Genomic DNA, 8,860 nt, shown 5'->3' with positions numbered 1-8,860 from the left:
GTCATAGATAGAATAAATAAATAAATAAACAGAAGTGTGTGTCTGAAATGTGTATCATTTAGCTGTCCCAGGAAAGGAAAGGCAGAGCTCCCTTCCAAGCCTGGCTCTGGCTCTTCCTTCTCCCTCCCTCCGCCTCTCCCTGCTCTTCCCTCCTGGGCGCTCCCCTCCCTCCGCGTCAGAGGAGGCTCATAAAGGCGGCCAGGGCGGCGAGGGGAGTTCCGAGCGCATCGATGCCTGGAAGCCACCCAGGCGGCTCCTTTTCGGCGATCGATTCACTCCCGCCCGGAGTCAGCTGTGGGAGTGGAGGGGCGGGCCGCGACCATTTTTAATGTATTTTATTAAAGGCAGGAAGGCAGGCAGGCAGGAAGAAGGGGACCGCGACCACGCGTGGGAGGACGGGGCCGCTCTCGGTACGTGGTTCTTCCCCTCAAACACACACACACACACGGGGCTTGGAACTCCTCCGGCGGGAACACACCAGCTGCCTTCCTCTCTTGTCAGGGAACAGCCGGGGGGAGGGGAGCCGCGTTTGGGGAAGAGCCGCGGAGGGAGAGGCGCCGCCTCCCTGGAACAGCCCCCTCCTCCACGAAACTTCTCCCTCCCTCCCTCTCTCTTGACAGGGCCTACCACGTTAAGCGTCGTTCACACTTTAATTTGTCACATGCTTGCGGTTTTATAGCAACTTGACGTTTATATTGGATAGGGAAAGGGAAAGGTTTCCCCCTGACATTTAGTCCAGTCGTGTCCCACTCTGGGGTGTGGTGCTCATCTCCATTTCTAAGCCGAAGAGCCGGCGTTGTCCTTAGACACCTCCAAGGTCATGTGGCCGGCATGACCTCATGGATAGCTGTATTGGGTAGCTATATCTATATATAATGTATGTCCATTATAGGAATCCAGAAATTGACCTCAGATTCGTTCCCTCGCCTGGATTTTCCTCTCACTCACAATTTGCCTTTATTGGGTTGTTGTAAGTATTTTTTTCGGGCTATATGGCCATGTTCTAGAGGCATTCTCTCCTGACGTTTCGCCTGCATCTATGGCAAGCATCCTCAGAGGTTTCCCGTCAGCACTGCAGAACTAATGGAGTTGGCCTCCCTTCCCTTCTAACTCAATGCTGTGGAATAATGGGAGGTGTAGTTTCACAGTGCAGAAAGCAACTAAGAGTTAGAACTGGGTTGTTGTAAGTATTTTTTTCGGGCTATATGGCCATGTTCTAGAGGCATTCTCTCCTGACGTTTCGCCTGCCTCTATGGCAAGCATCCTCAGAGGTTCTGAGTAGGTTTTTCGGGCTATATGGCCACGTTCTAGAAGCATTCTCTCCTTACATTCCACCTGCCTCTATGGCAAGCATCCTCAGAGGTTCTGAGTAGGTTTTTCGGGCTATATGGCCATCTTCTAGAAGCATTCTCTCCTTACATTCCGCCTGCCTCTATGGCAAGCATCCTCAGGTTGTGAGTAGATTTTTTTGGGCTATATGGCCATTTTCTAGAAGCATTCTCTCCTGATGTTTCACCTGTCTCTATGGCAAGCATCCTCAGGTTGTGAGTAGGTTTTTTGGGCTATATGGCCATGTTCTAGAAGCATTATCTCCTGACGTTTCGCCTGCATCTATGGCAAGCATCTTCAGAGGTTGTGAGACCTCACAACCTTTGAGGATGCTTGCCATAGATGCAGCGAAACGTCAGGAGAGAATGCATCTAGAACAACATGGCCATATAGCTCAAAAAACCAACAACCCAGTGATTCCAGCCATGAAAGCCTTCAACAAGAGTTTATTGCCTGATAAAATTAAAATTGGTTCTAGTTTCCTAAGGTGCATCTGCACCAGTGTTTCTCAACCTTCCTAATGCCACAACCCCTTAATACAGTTCCTCATGTTGTGGTGACCCCCAACCATAACATTATTTGTGTTGCTGTTTCATAACTGTAATTTGGCTACTGTTATGAATCGTCATGTAAAATCTGATATGCTTCAGTAGCTGAGAGGGAAAGGGAAAGGGCCTGAGGCTGTAAGGAATTGTGGGAGTTGCAGTCCAAAACACCCGGAGGGCCCAAGTTTGCCCAGGCCTGGTGTAGAATGTGTATCTGCTTCAAGTTGAGTTAAGGTGACTTAAATTGTATAGGATTTTTATAAGGTCACAATTTGATAGGGTTTTCTTCAGCAAGGTGGTTTTGCTAGTTATTCCCTTGAAAAAAATATTGTTATCATTTATTATTTCTATCCCACGGTGGCGCAGTGGGTTAAAGCGCTGAGCTGCTAAATTGTTTACCGAAAGGTCGCAGGTTCGAATCTGGGGAGCGGTATGAGCTTCCGCTGTCAGCCCCAGCTTCTGCCAACCTAGCAGTTCAAAAACATGCAAATGTGAGTAGATCAATAGTTACCGCTCTGACGGGAGGATAACGGCGCTCCATGCAGTCATGCTGGCCTCATGACCTTGGAGATGTCTACGGACAACGCCGGCTCTTCAGCTTAGAAATGGAGATGAGCACTAACCCCCAGAGTAGGACACGACTGGACTTAATGTCAGGGGAAAACCTTTACCTATCTCGCTTTTCTCTTGAGTTGGGACTCAAAGTGGCAAACAGCATTTAAAAAGTAGAAAAACAACATACAGTAGAGTCTTGTTTATCCAACCTCTGCTCATCCAACGTTCTGTATTATCCAATGCAGTCTGCCTCCTGCCTGGATGCACAGCTGTTTCAATACATTGTGATGTTTTGGTGCTAAATTCATAAATACAGCAATTACTACATAACGTTGCCATGTATTGAACTGCTTTTTCTGACAATTTGTTGTAAAACATGTTTTGGTGCTTAATTTGTAAAATCATAACATAATTTGACGTTTAATAGGCTATTCCTTAATCCCTCCTTATTCAACATTTTAGCTTACCCAGTGTTCTGCCAGCCCGTTTACGTTGGATAGGCGAGACTCTACTGTGCAATAAAAATGAACAGCACCATCATAATCATATCTAATAAAAGTAATCAATTATCAAAAACTCACACAACATAACGTGATTGAGAACTAGAACAAACATAGTTAAATCACAATAGATTAAAACTCCAATAACCTATAGCGCCCAGTGTTGACTTTGTGGTCTCCCATCCAAGTACTATCCAAGTATTTTTGTGATTAAATGGAATTGGTGTTGAATTTATTAATGAAGTTTGTGAAAGAACTGTGTACGGTATGATGTTTTACATTATATTTTTAAAAATTGCATGAGAAATAGATGGGGGGGGGGGGGGCACTTACTGTAACCCGAATCTGAATTATCACTTTTTCATCTGGATCTACTGTGTGTAGTGAGGCGAATCATGAGTCCTCTTGAATGTCATAGCTGAGTTACTTTTGACGTAAATACAGCTGTGGGTGTATCTTTGTGTGTGCATGCACTTTAAATCTCTCTGCGCCTCTACCTCCTCCTCTGTTGTTTTGGGTGAAAGACATGCAGTATATGATTTCCAGGTGCCCCCTTTTCATAAGCAATGAGCCCTGTTTAAGGACTGGAGAATTTTCCCTTTTGTATATTGACCAAACAAGGTGTCAAAACCCCCATTTTGAGAGCATGGACCCTTCATGGAGACATATATGTGCATTATACAATATATGACAGAGGGCAATATATTAATTCTACAGATAAATGCATGGCAAGGTTAATTGCATCCAGTATAATTGAGTCTCCTTTATCCAAAATGCTAGGGACCAAAAGTGTTCTGTATTTATGATTTTTTTTAATTTAAAAAATTAAAGTACATGTACATAATGAGATACCCTGTATATTGGAGATGGGACCCAAGTCTACACATGAAATTCATAAGCATTTATACACATAGCCTGTAGATAATTTTATTCACAGTACTAGCCGTACCCGGCCACGCATTGCTGTAGCTCTCAGAAAACAGGATTTGCAGACATGAAGCAATCTGGGCTAGGGAACTCCTCCCACCAAAGGTTTCCTGCTGGCTAGTAGAAGCCAGGCTGTTAAGGTGCAAGGTGATATGGAAAATAAAGTTATGAGAAGCAGCCACTGAAGCTGGAAGGCTTTTCAGTTATATTCATGCTGGCCAAAACACTAAAAAAGCCTTTTTGAAACAGAGGCTTGGTGGCCATCTGTTGGGGTGCTTTGAATGTGATTTTCCTGCTTCTTCACAGAATGGGGTTGGCCTGGATGGCCCACCAGGTCTCTCCCAACTCTAAGACTCTGGTTCTATATCCTCCTCTTCCCTTCACCAGTTTCCCCCTTTCTTTCTTTGTTCTTTCCCTGCCTCTTCCCTTCCTTTCCTCTCCCATCCCTGCCTCCTTTCCCTTCCTTCCTTTTTCTTTCCTTCTACCTTTCCTTCCATTCATAATCTTCTCTTCACCAATCCTTTTCTTCCTTTCTTCTCTCCTTTCCCTTTCTTTCCCTTCCTCCCTCCAGGACAATATGTAAGGGTTTTTAAAGGGTTTGAGGGGGAAGTGAAAAGGGGGATGTGGAGCCCAAGTGGGAGAGTTGCTGGCCTTCTCATGGTTCGCATCCTTCCCTTCACCCAATTTGGGGGGGGGGGCTGTGTGCAGCTGCTCCTGCAGTAAGGCTTGCCTTGCAATCCTCTGTTCTTAGGGGAAGAGTTGCCTGGTAGCCACGTGGGCTTCATGGAGCCGCTGCAGTGGCTCCAGCTGCTGCCGGGGCTTGCCTCGCCAAGCCCCCACCCCTCCGTGGGCCAGGCCTTCACCTTCTTTCCCTCTTTCCTTTCCTCAATCCCTCCCCTCCCCAAAAGAAAAAGGACTCTGCCTTCCTGCATGGAAAAGGGACTCCATAGCGAGGCTCCTCTTCCCTCACAACGGTTGGTGCTTCATTCTTCTTGCGCAATGGGGAGAGAGGCTTTTGCGCATGCTCTGTAAGGCATTTTTCTTTTTGGGGAGTTTTAAGTTATTTCCCCTTCATTTTTTACGGGTTTTTTGTTTGAAAGACATAGATAGGATTAGAATGTGTTTTGCTGCCAAATTTGGTATCAATTCGTCCAGTGGTTTTTGAGTTCTGTTAATCCCACAAATGAACATTACATTTTTATTTAGATAGATTTTTTCCATAATTTTTGTTCATGAGTTTGTGTATGTTGAACCATCAGAAAGCAAAGTTTTTACTGTCTTTGCGACCCGTGTGAACAATTTTGGAGTATTTTGTAATTCCAGATAAGGGATGTTCAACATGTACTTTCATTTGCTATTTAGGTAGAACACAGTATTCTTAATAGCCGTCTTCTGACTGTTAACCTTGCATGTCATGAATGTTACTGTTCCTTATTGCTTTTTCAAAAATCTGACTCTCCCTCTCCTGTGTGTGCTGTGTTCAAGTTGCAGATAGCAAGATGTTGTGAAATCTGCTTGGTGATTTTAAAAATTAAAAAATTAGGAGAATTCCGGAGGCTACAAACCAGAACTAGATACAAAATTACAGGCAACTGAAAAATGTTGGAGGGAGAGACAGGACAGTATAAGCAAAATTGTGTTTAATGGAGTCAAACCTTACCCACCTGCAACTCATGAACAATGATACTGGGATGAGCTGCATGCCTAGCTGACTGATTTTAAACCAGAAATGCTGATACAACTGGCATTCAGTTGGTTACTTCCAACTAGAGTAGACCCCTTCAATTGTTGAATGGTAAATCAACATGGAGAATTCAGTTGATTGAATGAGTCTACACAGAACTGACAGGAGCATTTATAAAGATGATCAGTAGCTTTACAGAGACTTGAGATGCACCAACACTGTAGAATTAATTGCCTTGGACACTGTTTTAACTGCTAAGGTCAATGCTAAGGAATTCTGGAAATTGCAGTTTGGTGAGACACCCGCACACTTTAGTAGAGAAGGCTAAAGACTTTGTAAATTGCATCTTTCAGGATTGCATAGCATTGACCCATTGTAGTTAAAGTGTTGTCAAACAGCATTAGTTCTACAGTGTAGATACAGCTCTGATTAAGCGAACTCCTTTACAGATGTGGAAAGCAAAAGTGAGGAGTGAATGGATTGACATCACATCAGAAGAGAAGGCATCTAGTCTAACATTGTTGTCACTGACATCAAATGTAATGGCTGTCAGTTTGGATAGTTTGAAAACAGGATTACACAGATGCATTGAGGATCACTCTGCGAGGGGCTGTTAAGCATGTTTGTAATAAAAAACCTCTTAAGGCCAGAGGTCTTGGGCTGCTGAATGGTAGCAGCTGGAACAGAGCACAAAATGGATATTGCATTCCTGACTTGTGTTTGGCCTTCTCCAAGGCCACTGTAGGAACCAGGATGTTTGATTAGCTAGGCATTTGGTCTCCCCCGATTGTGAAGATGTCATCTAAGGTTGTATTGTTTGCCTTCATTGTTTGTTTTGGAGTGTGGGTACTTTGAGAAATGAGCCTGTCTGATTGAGTAAATGTACACCTCCCAAATTAAGAGTGAGAGTGTCTTTCAGCCACAACTAACCAAGACATCGCAAGAGGCTTTAGTTCTTGTCCAAATTCAAGGAGACATATCCAAATTGAAATTCCAAAGGGGAGGTTTCCTAGAAGCAAAAAAGTGGGGACCTGCCACAGCTCATTAGGATGGCAGATAATTCAAAGTATAATAGAGTTTTTGTTTATTGCCTCAATTGCAGTGGCCAGGTTTATTACAAAATTCTGAAGAGGCAGTTTCCTAGAAGCTAAAATTGAGAGGCTTCTCTACAAGGCACCACAGTCAAGATTCCCAGTCAGGAAAAAAGACAGACAAATAGAACTGTGCTACTAATTTGAAGGTTTCTGTAAGTATTGCTGATGGTGATGTTTGAAAAATGGGAAAATAGGAAAGGGCTTATACAGGCACTGCTGGTAAGATTCTGGAAGTAAAATGAATAACATAGTGAGGAAATGGAAGGCCATTTGGTCTATAGGAAGCCAAGGAGTATTGAAAACACTTTAACAAATTACATAATAAGAGCAAGTGGGCTTAATTCTATTGCAGGCACACCCAAATATTTCAGTTAAAGTTGCAGGGAGTCAGACCATGTTCAATATTGTTCACTCTGGCTGTATTTACTTTGAAAGCTATCAGGTAGAGGTCACTTTCAGACAATAGCACTACACATATATTGCTATCAGAGATTTATTTGGAGATTTTACATGCAGAGTGCTGAGCTGTGACCCCTGTTGTCAAGGAAGTGTTCTAAGCCTCAAGCTATGGGTCATGGAAGAGTACTCAAAGCAGATGTAATGCTAACTACTTTTCCTGTAAGGCCAGACGGTTCTGCTGTTGTCAGGGAGAATGCACACACAGTCAAATATATTACTGCAGCTTCAAAAAAAGAGAGATTGCAATTAAGTAATGTTTATTGCTGTTATTTAAAAGGTTACATATGTATTTCCTTAATTTTTGTAAGGTCTAGCAGTGTATTATATTTTGTTTTACTCCCTCTAAATATCTCAGATAGATCAGTTTTGTTGTTTCCTGTATTGGTTGTTGTGTACTAGAACAGGGCTATATTGACGTTCCACATTAGATTGATTGCACATGCATCATAAAGTGCTATTGACAGACATGCAGCATATCCAAGGCCATATAGACCTTTCTTAGTTCTAACAACATCCTTAGCATGTGTGATGGGGACAAAAGAGAGGGCTTCCTTAATGGCTGCTCCCATTGAGCCTTCATCTTTAGAAAAGATGGGATGGCTACCTTTTTGCTCTCCTTCCACCACCAAGTGATTGTAGTTCAACTGGTGAAACATTGCATAATGGTTATTATATTTATATTCCATCTTTCCCCTGATACTTGGATTTACAAAATATTAAGTTCAATATGTAAAGCATACCAAAAGATCTATAGCACTGGTCTTGAATGTGTTCAGTATGATTGGCGAGGTTTTCCTTCTTGATTATCAGATTTGAGAGGCCTTTCCTCAGTGATTCATAATCAGATGTGCATGCAGATATGTGGTGATTTAATGTCTTGAAAGAGTGGATTTTATTTAATTACAAGATGAGCATGAGCATTGTAAAAAATTAATAAATACATAGAATATTTTTTTTAAAAAATCAGGGAAATGTTATGTTTGAATCTAAAAAACTTCAATAATAACGCTAAATATTCATTCTTTATAGACTGAACTATTACTCCAGTAACAACTACATCAGTGCCATTGTGAAAATATATCCAGGTAAGTATTAAATCACAGAGATCTATTGGAATCTTTTCAAATTGTCTAAATACATTATGTATGTAATAATCCATACTCTATAATCTGTTGCTTATATTTGGGTAGATATGGCATGGTTTGAGGATTAACATTTAAGGCTATAGCAAAAGAGCACCATTTTTGGTGTATTTCTGCATCCTTATACATTATGTACTCATGTATGAGTCGACCTCATGTATAACTCAAGGGCAGGTTTTGAGTCCAGAATCAGGGAATTTTATATGATCAGTTGAAAAGTCAAGGATCCTTCCACAGAGAAGGGAAAGTGCCAGTGCTGCCTCAGGAGCCAGCTGCCCCTGGCCACTTCACCATCATTTCCCCACTCAGGCATTCAAAAAGGCAAGAAGCAGTGTCACAAGGGGGAGAGTGAAGAGGTTCATTGCTTCTTTTAGGTTCTCTCAGAATAGACTGAGCTCCTGCCTTTCACCACTGTACTCATAAAAGAGAATATTTTAAAATAAGAATTAAGATACAGTACTGATCCTTTACTAACATTTCTAGACCTATTCAGGAATATGTCAGCTATATCTTAAAGGGATCAGATTCCATCTAATCTAGAAAGCTGAGCAAAGTTAGTTCTGTTTAGTACTTGGATAGGAGTGGGACCCAAGGTGATTCACAAATGAATAAGGTAGAAATAATA

General features: G+C 42.3%; 1 protein-coding gene across 5 annotated transcripts in view; it reads left to right on the top strand.

Annotated features, from left to right (window-relative positions):
• The first annotated feature begins 291 nt into the window (after positions 1-291).
• The window catches only part of SLC35F5 (solute carrier family 35 member F5), a 57,670-nt gene continuing 49,101 nt past the window's right edge, over positions 292-8,860 (top strand). For 3 of the 5 annotated variants that reach the window (XM_060775760.2, XM_060775728.2, XM_060775739.2), the window contains exons 1-2: positions 294-410; positions 8,123-8,178. The gene's annotated coding sequence lies outside the window, so the exon portion shown is untranslated. Of the gene's footprint in view, positions 411-6,642; positions 6,787-8,122; positions 8,179-8,860 lie in introns of all 5 variants that reach the window. The other 2 variants (XM_060775750.2, XR_010910489.1) reach the window with 2 other exon arrangements.

The sequence above is a fragment of the Anolis sagrei genome, chromosome 1 (genome assembly GCF_037176765.1).
Source record: "Anolis sagrei isolate rAnoSag1 chromosome 1, rAnoSag1.mat, whole genome shotgun sequence".
Taxonomy (NCBI): Eukaryota; Metazoa; Chordata; class Lepidosauria; order Squamata; family Dactyloidae; genus Anolis; species Anolis sagrei.
Note: the sequence above shows the minus strand (reverse complement) of the source record. Positions and strands in the feature narration are given on the sequence as shown.